Source organism: Triticum aestivum, chromosome 4A (genome assembly GCF_018294505.1).
Source record: "Triticum aestivum cultivar Chinese Spring chromosome 4A, IWGSC CS RefSeq v2.1, whole genome shotgun sequence".
Taxonomy (NCBI): Eukaryota; Viridiplantae; Streptophyta; class Magnoliopsida; order Poales; family Poaceae; genus Triticum; species Triticum aestivum.
Window position 1 is genome coordinate 614,395,735 of NC_057803.1, and position 13,263 is coordinate 614,408,997.

Here is a 13,263-nt window from a genome sequence, read left to right on the forward strand (position 1 = left end):
TTCTTTTTCCTTTAATTTGTGTTTTCCATTTAATTCTTTTTCATTTGCTGGTATTTTACGATACTACATGTTGTACACGTTATGCATATATATAAATGGAATTTCTCGTAGAACCGATCATATATATATATATATATATATATATATATATATATATATATATATATATATATATATATATATATATAGACACACACACACACAATTTGGTATATACAATTTCTCCTACATGGAGGCATTACTGCGGTAGCGGGTAATGGAATTCTACTTTGGGATCTATGACCTGGTCGAGCAAAAATCCCACTATTTCTTCTTGAATTGCTCATACGCGATCTGTTGGTAGGAGCTTCTCCTACACCTCCTTGAACTTTAAAGAAGGAGATCAAATATGCATGTATTAGTTGTGTGTGTATATATATTAGATATCGATAATGATGTAAAAGTTGTGAATAGTGTTCTGGCAAACGTACCCATTGTTGTCTTTCAGATTTGCTCCTTTCGGACGCCATCATGCGAATGTTCTCGCGAACGTAGCATGCACATAAATCATTCCCTGACAACTACTTCATGCACTTTACGAGAATAGAATTCAATCAGATAATAATTAATCAAGAATGATAACTAATGGTATTGAAACTAGAATTAAAAAAATGGTAGCTAGCTAGTACTACTTAATTAATTATACCTTGGGTCGATACAAATACAACTTTTTTTTCCGTTCGCCTTGAACCTCTTTGATGAAATTTTGCCAAGCCCTGCCCGCCGGCAAAGAAAATGAATAAAGGAGTTATGAATTAGTTGATATCAGGAAATGACGAACTAAAGAGGCCGACATATAGTTCTATAACGATTGAAATTACCTGTTGACTATCTCCTTCACGATTTCATACTACTCGACTGGTTTAAGTAGCGAGTCCAACTATTGCATCTTCAACTCGAATGATTAACAAGATCCAGTGGAAACTACATGGGCACACATTTGCATGTATAAATTAAGCGGGCATGTCCATAACACTCATCGCCTACCCTAAACCCTATACATTTATTAATTAACATCTAGCTAGTAAGCAAAAACAAATTTGTAGTATAAGACAGTGTGACTCACGCGAAGTTGTAAGGAAGTAGTATATCTTGATTGGTATTTAGGCACTTCAAGAACTCTAGGAAGCTTTTCTCTGTTTCATCTCGATAGAATTCCTGTTCCCATGTCGTTTGATTAATGGTATTTGGGTCAATGAACACAATGCCATAGCGTCCAGCGTTTTTCATTTCATAGATCTTCATTCTGCATAATACCACAAAAAAGAATATAGTGAGGATAATTACATGTAATGACCAACGAGCACTACAACTAGCTTGAGACTTAAAATACATAAAGAAATTACTTACAGAGAAAGCAACTGACGAGAGATTTGTCGAGTGCGTCTATATTGAATAACTGAAACAGTTCTGTAAATTCAACATACAGAGCATTCTCATGGTAGTAATGCTCTGCCTTGATTTTCACCATGAGGGGCTCTCTATTGGTAGTCTTCGCAATTTTCATGTACCATTCATGCAATTCATACATTATCGTTTAGAGCTTCTTGACCTCCTCAGGCTTGACCAAAGGTTCGCCACGGGCATATTTCCGTTTTAGTTCCTGCTCTGTAAAAGTGTTCATGGGCTCGAGCTCTAGGAGTTGTTCTACAGTGCATCCGATCTCTGCAGACTGCCTTCTATAATCGTCGGTTATTACCAGATGATCAGCCGCGCCGGTACTCATGTGTGTTGGTACATTGAGCGGGGGATCGATTGCACCGCCTGTTCTCCCAGCTGGGGAATAGTTTTCCCGTTTTTTTGGCAGCTGCTTGGCTGGAGCTTGAGCTCGACTCCTTCTTTTGTTGTGCTTGATATGCCTTCCTGATTTGGCGCTCATAGTCTAAGTCAACAGGCTTGGGAGCTGGTGCTTGAGCCATACGAATAAAGTGGTCAATGGCATGCTCAGGCACTTTCTCCTTTGACGGCGGTGGCGGTTTTGATCCAAAATGAGCGTCCACTTGTCTCCTGCATTCGGCTTCGTTTTCCGCTTCGGTCAGTCGTAAGGCCTCTTCGGAAGAGGCGCGAGGCTTGGACCAAATTGGAATCTCTTGCCTGCTGTACTTGTACCGCTAGCCGACATAGCTAGTCGGCTCTGTTCCGCTGTTGCTTAGGCGGCGGAGACGGCTTACGCGGTGCCTGACTTGGAGGAGGAGGACCGGGCTGACGCGGTGCCAGACTTGGAGGAGGAGAAGTGAGCTCATACGGTGCTGGACTTGGAGGAGGAGGAGGAGTGGCCTCACGCGTTGGCGGACTTGAAGGAGCAGGAGTCTGCAGAGGCGGTGGCTGACTTGGAGGAGCTGGAGTAGACTGCTGACGCGGTGGAGGAGCTGGAGTAGAAAGCATCGACTTTTCATCAGGCAATAAATAAGCATTGTGGTGCAAAATCAAATCAAATCAAATAGGTGGTAGGCAGCTAGATATCCACCTTGGCAATACCCGACTTCTTTGTCGATCCACGCGTACACAGCTAGAATATCCCATAACTTGGAGAGATTCTCTTTCTTGTCGTAGAAGAGCATGGAGCGGTCAGTGCGTAGAACATGAAGACCTGTATATTAATATTATCCCCACGACATGACATAGTCGTGAATAATCCTCATTAGAATAATGATGCTGGAAGTAGGAACTTGAGTAATGGATTTGGTGTATACCGATTTGGTGTAGCGTAAGCTTCCACTCGATGGTGTGTTTATCCGTGAGACGGTGGTTTGCAGACGACGACGACGACTCGTCGGCCTCATCTCCATTCCTGCTGCTGCCTTGCTGGTCCGGAGTGGCTGCTTCGAGTAAAAAACCAAAGGGTCCTTGATAGGCACGCCATCCTCAGTTATGATGGGGCGGTGATGATTTTGCCGCTGCCGACGTGAGGATCCATGTGTTTGCATTGTTCCTTCTATCTACTCCCTCCGTTCCGAAATAATTGTTTTTCGAGCCATCTCAAATGGACTACAACATACGGATGTATGTAGACATATTTTAGAGTGTAGATTCACTCATTTTGCTCCGTATGTAATCATTTGTTGAAATTTCTAGAAAGACAATTATTTCGGAACGGAGGGAGTAGAATATATCGGTCACACATGGACATGGTGTTAAGCAGCAGAGCGATACATGATGCTCCCTCCGTTCGGAATTACTTATCGCAAAAATAAATAAAGATGAATGTATTTAGAACTAAAATATGTCTAAATACATTCATTTTTCTGACAAGTATTTTCAAACGGAGGGAGTACATGATATGCTGCATTTCAGTTAACACATAACATTTGAGTTAATGGTAAGTGTTAACGAATAGGCTTGTGTGTAAATTGACAAGTGTCATGGTGTGGTTGTATTGAGTGCGTGTTGTATGTACATGGCAGGTTGTTAGGCTAGGAGATCTTATCTCTAGTATAGCTTGGAGTAGAAGTCAAGAATAGCAACAACCAGCCGATCTTGTAATGTCTTTCTTTCTTACATGGTAATCAGAGCCTACCTCGAATTCATCCATGGCAAGCTCTTCGGCGAACTCCTTCCCCTCATCTCCGTTTGCACACACCGCAACAAAGAAGCTTACGAGAGGGAACGAGGCGCTATGGCGCGCCACCGTGCTCTCGGCTATCCGAGGGGCGCAGATGGCGGCCTTCCTCGACGTTGAGCAGGTGGTGCCCCCGATGAACATTGAAGTCTCTAGCGACGACGGCAAGACCAAGTCCAAGGCCCCAAATCCGGCGTTCAGTGCGTGGTACGAGCGCGATCAGCAGGTGTTCTCTTACCTGCTGACCACGCTGCCCCGCGAGATGGCCGTCCAGGTGGCACCGTGCCACACCGCAGCAGAGCTGTGGAACACGGTGCAGGGCATGCTGGCATCGCATACCCGTGCGCAGACCATCAACGTCAGGATCGCGTTGGCAAATCTTCAGAAGGGCAAGATGACTATCACTGAATATGTTGGTAAGGTCCGTACCCTTTGTGATGAACTAGCTGCTTCAGGGAAGAAGGTGGACGAGGAGGATGTCGTCTCTCACATCCTCGCAGGACTAGACGAGGAGTTCGACCCCGTGGTGTCTGCCATGTGCTCTAGGGTTGAGCCTGTCGGGGTTCCGGAGTTGTACTCGCAACTCCTAAGCTTCGAGACTCGCATGAACCTACGCGGCGGGTCTTCTCAGTCATCGGCAAACGCGACGACACATGGGCGCGGTCGCGGCCGCGGTGGTGGTGACCGCGGTGACCGCGGGCGCGACTTCAACAACAGGCAAGGCGGCGGCGGTGATCGTGGCCGTGGCCCCTTCTCCAAGCCACCGAACCATGGCAACCCTGGAGGCAACAACCGCAGCAGCGACAACTACAACAACAACGCCGCAATACCAACGTGCCAGATCTGTGGCAAGGTTGGTCACCCAGCGTGGAAGTGCTGGAAGCGTTACGACTCCTCCTATCAAGGGGGGGGGAGGGGGGGGGGGGAGGAACGCTCTGCAGACATGGCGGCTCCTCAGTATGGTGTTGACACCAACTGGTACCTGGACAGTGGTGCAACGAACCATATCACAGGAGATCTAGAGAAGCTCACCATCCGGGATCGGTACACAGGAGACGACCAAATCCACACCGCGAGTGGGTCAGGTATGACTATAGCACACATTGGTCAATCTCATATTTCTACTCCCGAACGTGATCTTGTCCTCAAAAATGTCTTACATGTTCCTGAGGCTGATAAGAGTTTAATCTCTGCAAGCCGACTTGCTATTGACAACAACTCTTTCGTTGAAATTCACCCCTATTCTTTTCTTGTAAAGGATCGGGCAACGAGGAGGGTGCTGCTGCAAGGCAGGGGTAGGAGAGGCCTATACCCTGTCAAACACATGGGACAAGGCACCAAGAAGCACGTGCTCAGTGCCATACCCTCCTCGGATAGATGGCACCGGCGCCTAGGGCATCCTTCATCAACCGTAGTTAGCAAAATAATTAGCAAGAATAAGCTCCCATGTGTCAAATCTTTCAATTCTGAAGTTATTTGTGATTCCTGTCAACTGGGCAAAAGCCATCAGTTGCCCTATCCGAACTCAATAAGTGAATCAAAGTTTCCTTTGGAACTTATTTTTTCTGATGTGTGGGGTCCATCTGTTGAATCAGTAGGTAGAAAGAAATACTACGTGAGCTTTATAGATGATTTCAGTAAGTTCACGTGGATCTACCTAATCAAACATAAGTCAGAAGTTTTTCAAAAATTTCATGACTTCCAAAATCTTGTTGAACGACAATTTGATCGCAAAATTCTTGCTCTCCAAACAGACTGGGGAGTGGAGTATGTGAAACTAAATTATTTCTTCACAAAAGTTGGGATATCCCATCACGTTTCCTGCCCTCATGCACATCAGCAAAATGGGTCAGCAGAACGTAAACATCGACATATAGTCGAAGTTGGTCTCTCTCTTTTAGCTCAAGCAAGCATGCCACTTAAATTCTGGGATGAGGCTTTCATAGCTGCTACATATCTCATCAACAGACTACCAAGCAAAGTGATCAACTTTGAAACTCCTCTTGAAAAATTATCTCATGAAAAGCCTAATTATTCTTCTCTTCGCATCTTTGGATGTGCTTGCTGGCCGAACTTGCGCCCATACAATACCCACAAGCTCCAGTTTCGCTCCAAACAATGCGCCTTCTTAGGCTATAGTAATTTGCACAAAGGTTTTAAGTGCTTAGACATCTCTTCCGGCCGAGTCTATATCTATAGGGATGTTGTGTTTGATGAAACAGTGTTTCCTTTCTCCACTTTGCATCCTAATGCCAGTGCACGTTTACGTGCTGAAATTCTTCTTCTTTCCCCGGAGCTTTTGAATCCAACTGATCATGGGGGAGATAAATATGTTGATGATCATTTGGCTAATAGTCATAAACCTGATGCTAACGGAAACAGTGAAAAAAATGCAGTTCAAATATGTGATTTCATGCAGAACTTGGCTGGTAGTACAGGCGCAGGACACGAGGATGATCCGGCTGACACAGTTCAAGGTGCGGATCCCGAGAGATTTGGCGGAGGTGGCGCAGGAGCAGATGCAGCGGATCCCGGCGCGGATTCCCCTGCATGCAACGGGACAAGCCAGTCATCGCCTGGCACATCACCAGATGCTGCGGCGCGGTCGGGTGGAACGGGCCCGCGCCCACCAGGCACTGCGGCGCGGGCGGGCAAAACGGCCCCGCGCCTGTCGCCATCCGCCAGTTGGCACGAGCCGGCTGGGCGTGGGTCACCTGGCGCGCGGATGCATGATGGCGCGGACAGTTCCGTGCGGGCTCCTGATCGCGCGGCTCTCGAGGAGGATTCGTCCTCACCAGTACGAGGAGGCGGCTCGCCCTCCAGATCGTCTGCAGCTGCAAGATCGCCTGTGGCTACTGAAGCTGGATCAACCGTGGCTGCTGGTGCGTCCAGCACGAGTACAACTACATGCGTAACACGCTCTCAACGAGGTATTGTCAAACCGTTGGTACCCAAGGATGGCACTGTCAGGTACAATAAAAATTTTAAGTTTGCAAACTTTGCTTCCACCGGTGAACCAGAAAATGTGATAGAAGCTTTGAATGATAAGAGTTGGAAAAATGCTATGAATATTGAGTATGATGCATTGGTGAAAAATGAGACGTGGCATCTTGTTCCACCTAAGTCAGGGAGGAACATTATTGACTGCAAGTGGGTGTATAAAATCAAGAAGAAAGATGATGGTACAATAGACAGATATAAAGCTAGGTTGGTAGCTAAAGGGTTTAAACAATGTTATGGTATTGACTACGAGGATACTTTCAGTCCAGTAGTAAAGGCTGCTACTATCAGGCTTGTTCTGTCTATTGCTGTTTTCAGGGGATGGAGCCTTCGCCAATTGGATGTACAGAATGCGTTTTTGCATGGCGTTCTCGAGGAAGAGGTCTACATGCGGCAACCACTAGGTTTTGAGCATAGTTCTAAGCCACATCATGTATGCAGTCTGGACAAGGCTTTGTATGGTTTGAAGCAGGCACCAAGAGCATGGTACTCGAAGCTGAGCTCAAAACTACAGCAACTTGGCTTTCGGCCATCAAAGGGAGACACTTCTTTGTTCTTCTTCAGGAGTGGAAAGGTGACAATATTTATGTTAATTTATGTTGATGACATAATTGTTGCTAGCTCTTCACAAGATGCCACTTCAACTTTGTTAAGAAACTTGAAAAATGAATTTGCACTTAAGGACTTGGGAGAACTACACTATTTTCTAGGCATTGATGTTAAGAAGGTGCAAGATGGTATTTAGCTCACTCAAGAAAAATATCCCTCAGATATATTAAAGTGTGTTGGAATGAAAGATTGTAAGCCTTCCAGCACACCCATGTCCACTACTAAAAAACTGTCGTTGCATGAAGGAAATTTATTAAGTCCAGAAGAGGGAACCAGATATCGAAGTATAGTTGGGGCACTTCAGTACCTAACACTGACAAGGCCAGATATTTCATTCTCTATTAATAAGGTCTGTCAGTTTTTACATGCACCTACTTCTGTACACTGGACAACTGTAAAAAGGATTTTAATATATATACAAGGTAGTGTTGGAACTGGTTTAAAATTATGCAAGTCTCCATCAACTACAGTAAGTGTCTTCTCTGATGCAGACTGGGCTGGATGCCCTGATGACAGAAAATCCACGGGAGGTTTTGTTGTTTTCCTTGGTTCTAACCTTATATCTTGGCATGCAAAGAAACAGGCAACTGTCTCACGTTCTAGCACTGAAGCAGAATACAAGTCTTCGGCAAATGCAACGGCTGAGGTAATGTGGATTGAAACATTGCTTGATGAGTTGGGCATTCACAGATCACATGTTTCATGTTTGTGGTGTGATAATCTTGGTGCAACTTATCTGTCAGCAAATCCTGTGTTTCATGCAAGGACAAAGCATATAGAGATTGATTTTCACTTTGTTCATGAAAGAGTTGCACAAAAATTGTTGGATATAAAGTTTATTCTAACTGGAGATCAACTTGCTGATAGTTTCACTAAACCACTTCAAGTTCGACAATTGCAAGCCTTCAAGAACAATCTAAACCTTGACATGTTGAGATTGAGGGAGGATGTTAACAAATAGGCTTGTTTGTAACGTGACAAGTGTCACGGTGTGGATGTATTGCGAGCGTGTTGTATGTACATGGCAGGTTGTTAGGCTAGGAGATCTTATCTCTAGTATAGTTTGGAGTAGAGGTCAAGAATAGCAACAACCAGCCGATCTTGTAATGTCTTGCTATATATGAACACGCACGCATCCCTGCCGAGGGGCATACGCTTAATCTCTTTCTTTCTTACAGTAAGGGTGTTGTTGAAGCATTGACAAGTAGTACCTTCTTGCTTGCTTGATGTGGTCGCGGTCATCGAAGGTGCTGTGGGATGGAAGCAGCCGAGCAGGAACTCCCAGACCTCTCCCCTGATTGCGGGTGCACATCCTAGTACTCCCTCCGTCCGAAAATACTTGTCATCAAAATGGATAAAAGAAGATGTATCTAGATGTATTTTAGTTCTAGATACACTCTTTTTGTCCATTTTGATAGTCGGACGAATTGCTCCAAAACAGACAGAGCAAGGGAAGAAAGCAAAGAAAGAAAGAGGAAAAGAATAGACCTTGATCTTGAACTTGGTGTCAGGGAGTTGTGGGCGCAGTCGGGGCGCAGCTGGTAGAAGGTGGAATCCGACGACGACGCCGATTCCTTGTGCCGCTGCAGCATCCTCCCTTCCCTCCCCTTCCCTTGGTGGTGTTGGATCTTGGGCAGCAGAGCAGAGCAGAGCACTTCTGGATCTTGCTTCTTCTCTTTGATTCAATTCCGATTCCGATTCCGAGAGCAGGAGCAGATTGGAATGGAGGTCGAGGGGAAGGGGAATAAATGAATGAATGAATAGATCCGTACGCTGGCCTGGCTGGTGCCGGTGGAGATGCCGGCAGTCGTGGCTTTCCTAGTGGAGAGGAGATGAGAGAAGACAAGACAAGAGAAGAGAGCCAAGTCGTAGCAGAGGTAGGGAGGACTTGTTGCGAAAAGCTCCTTTGGTGCACCGCGTCCAATGGTATGCATATCCTCACCAGTCGGTTGCATGTGGATCATCGTTTCACATTAATGGCACAATGTATAGGAGCCATGCAGCAGGCTGTATTGGCCGCGTAATGTACCCGGTTTGGTCATGGATTCCACCGCATGCGCAGCAGATGTCCCGCGAACCAGCACCTAGAGAGGCCGCAATTTAGAACAGCTAGCAAATTGTACCAACTCGCCCCGAGCATAAGTTAGACCAATATAAATTCTGCCAACTGGCTCTTCTAGATCGTTTGGCTGGTTTAGCAAACTAACTATTCTGCACACAATTAGCTGTCCATGTTGACAATTCTTTATAGACGTTTAATGCAACAAATAGATGTTACATAGCACCGCTCTTTTAGTCTAATCAAGTGAGTTTAATCGTCGATCGCGTGCATTGTTAAACGAGACTCGCAGTCACATTCATGCATTGGCGATATGGCACTAGTAGAAAAACACCTATTAGTCCCGGTTCGTAAGGGCCTTTAGTCCCGGTTCGTAAGGGCCTTTAGTCCCGATTCATAAACCGGGACTAATGGGTCGTTACTAATACCTCAACCCATTAGTCCCGGTACAAACACGAACCGGGAAAGATGTGCCTCCACGTGGCCGGTCCACCGAGCCCAGGCAGGGGGGCCTTTGGTCCCGGTTGGTGGCACCAACCGTGACCAAAAAGTATCCACGCGTCAGCATTCCAGTGGCTGGGTTTTTTTTTGAAAGGGGGGGGGGGTGTTGGGGGTTTTAGGGGTTAATTTACGTGTTTCATATATTGTGTTAGCTAGCTAATTAATAGAGAGAAGTGTCCTCTCTTATGTCCGTGCTTGGTCGACGCTATGTACTATATACATATAGCGCTCAAGATGCTAGCTAGTAAGAAAATGAAGGGAACCATTGAGTACAGAACTTCGTCATGCATACCGAGAGAAATGATCGATCGACCTCTCCTTCTCCGAGAGATTGGTCGAACAACAAGTTTTCGTATCATGTACGTCCGACGCTACTGGCTACATACATGTACAATATATAAGATCTCTCAATTACAGTCCCCTAGTATTTGAAATCAACTTCCACATGGTATTCTCCGGCTTTATTGATAACGTGGTCAAGAAAGAATCCCGCCAATTCCTCTTGAATTGCTTTCATGCGATCTGGTTCGAGGAGTTCATTCCGCATCTGCCACGTCTAATTTGAAGAAGGGGGTTAATTAATACACATATATGAATGAGACTCAGCAGAAATGATAGTGTAATAAAATGAAATTGTGAATATTATTTCTTACGCACTTCATATTGTCTTTGAGAGTAGCCCCGCTTGTTTTTCAAAGTCGCGTTGTGGATGAACTCGCACACGTAGTATCCACAGAAATCATTCCCTTGTTCCTGCCACAAGCACTTTACGAGAAATAGAGGTCAATCAAACTGATAATGAAGCATTATAAATGGCATTGATGAAAGTATAGCTATAGAATCAACGGGAGATGCGGACAACTAGCTAGCCAGTAGTACTTACTTTCGGGTATGTATATCGCAGCTCCTTCGGCAGTCCCGGAGCTTGTGCGGTGAACTGTTTCCAAACCCTGCAAGACAAAGAAAATAATTATTATTACTTGAGATACCAGGAAATGAACAAAAAGTTGCCGATATGGTGCGATAATGATCGATTGAACTTACTTGCTGAGCATTTCAGTCAAGTCCGCATAGGTTTCGGGATCTTTTCGTCTCGAGTCTAAGACGGTTACTAGTCCACGCTCAAGCTTAATCTCCAGAAGAATATAGTGGTACCTGCGCACGCATGTATAACTCATCAATTATATTACTATAACCTCGCTCGAGTAATAAGGGAAATCGAATATGCAAACGACAGTAACACTCACTTGCCGTTGTATGGAAAGAGTATGGTATCTTTGTTTTGATTTTTGATCAACGATTGTAGCAAGTTGTCCTCGGCCTATTTCACGTGCTTTTCAACCAGAAATACATCTATGATATTTGTGTTAATGAACCCAATATCATAAATTTCATTTTTTTTGCACTCGACGATCTCCAATCTGCATAATATATTGAGGATAATTTATAAATACATGCAATGAAAGAGCTGAGCTATATATAGAGACTTAATGACAGAAATAGTACTTACAGGCAGTAGCAAAAGACCGTTAATTTATCGAGGGCCTTTTGATTGAAGAACTCGAAGAACTCCTCAAATGGAACATGCAACACATCATTTCCAACGAGGTCGTGCTCCTCTTTAATTCTCAGATACAAAGTATTCGTCCCCCCAGACTCTCTGCAGGTTTTCATGTACCAAGTATGGAATCTTCGCATCATCGTTGTTAGAGATTTTTCATCTTTAACGAGAGGCTTCCCGTACTCGTATTTGTGTTATTCCACCTCCATGAAATCAGGAAGTGCATCGTCAGGCAGGTAATCTTGTAGATTGCCAGAACCGGCCACCATCCCCAGAACATTAGCGATGATGTTGCCGCTAGACACATTGAGCGGGGGGCACGATTGGTTTGCTTGTTCGCCGAGCTGGTCAATTTTTTTCGCAGCTGCTCGTTCTTTTGCTCTTTGATGTTTGACAGTACTTCCCGACCGCTCCGCTTGGAGATATGTCTGTTCAGTAATGCGCTCATAGTTGGTTCTCGGCGGAGACTTTGCCGGTTTCCTCAGGGCATCAAGAGTGCGCTTTGCTTTCACCGGATCTACCTTCTCCTCCGGAGGTGGATGTCTCTTTGCTTTCACCCCTTCAAAGAACTCTTTCACATGGGTCTGCACGATCATATTGTTTTCCTCCTTGGTCCTCTCGTACGGTAACTTCTCTAGAGGCTTTAGAGGTGGACCGTATCTGTATTGCCTCTCTCTTCTTCTTGCGCTGCTAGACGCCGGAGCAGACGGAGCGGCTGTGGTGTCTGTCATCTTTCGTGCTTGCTTACGAGGCGGAGGATAAGGACTACGACGCGCCGGAGCAGCCGGGGTGGCGGCGGGTCTCTTCCGCCCTTGCTGGCGAGGCGGAGAAGGAGGAGGCTGCTGGCTGCTGGGGAGCGCCGGCGCAGGCGGAGAAGGAGGCGGAGTGCCGCCACGCGCCTGAGAAGGAGGCGGAGTGCTGCCACGCGTGCCCTGATCGTCACTCGCCGGAGGAGGAGGCGGTGGAGGAGGCGGAGTGCCCTGACTCGCCGGAGGAGGAAGAGGAGGCGGAGGCGTCCAGTTCGGAAGGTTGATGAGCTCCTTCCACCATAGGCATGGAGTCTTCAGAGCAGAACCCACCCTAGTCTCCCCTTCACCGGTAGGTTGGTCAAGCACGAGGTCCTCAAATCCCTCCGTTATTTCATCCACCATCACCTTAGCATATCCTTCTGGAATCGGCTGGCAGTGATAAGTTGTGCCGGGTCCACTAGGATAAACTTGGCCAACAGCCGCCTTGACCTTCAAATTCATCCATCGCGCCATAATGTGGCAATTTTGAGACTCCATGATAACATCCACGGGATAGCTGGCAGGAGCCGTCAAGACATGCTCCAGCTGAAGCAGCTCGGTGGAAGCCACGCTGCTTCTCCGCTGAGATGGCGGGGTAGCTTCGGGGGAAGCTTCGGCGGGTTGTTTGTTGCGATCTGCTGCTTCTCGTTCCTCTTCTCGTTCCTCTAGCCCCATTACCCTTTCGTGCAGCCCCTGCAGTTGGTCCTGCTCCAGTTTCTTCCTCCTCTCGTGGGTTTTGTAACCCCCTGCGTCCGGAAAACCAACCTTCCATGGAATGGAGCCTGGCGTGCCTCGTGTCCGTCCAGGGTGCTCAGGATTCCCAAGGGACATTGTGAGCTCGTCCTTCTCCCTGTTTGGAAGGAACGTCCCTCGCTGCGCTGCATCGATATAGTGTCGAAGGTTCTTGACTGGTATTTGCAGTTGCTCGTCCGTCCATTGGCACTTCCCTATTACAGGGTGCAAGGTTCCGCCAGCCCCGAAGAACCAAGTCTGGCAACGGTCTGGCCAGTACATTGTCTCTGGTTTGATCCCTTTTTCAAGCAGATCATGCTCAGCCTTGGACCACTTAGGCCGGGCTTTGAGGTAGCCACCTGACCCCATGCGATGGTGAAGCTTCTTCTTCGCAGCATTTTGCTTGTTTCTCGTC

General features: G+C 46.4%; 1 pseudogene; it reads left to right on the forward strand.

The window, feature by feature from the left end:
- The first annotated feature begins 4,058 nt into the window (after positions 1 to 4,058).
- LOC123088957 (uncharacterized) lies at positions 4,059 to 4,197 on the forward strand (annotated as a pseudogene).
- The last annotated feature ends 9,066 nt before the right edge of the window (positions 4,198 to 13,263 follow it).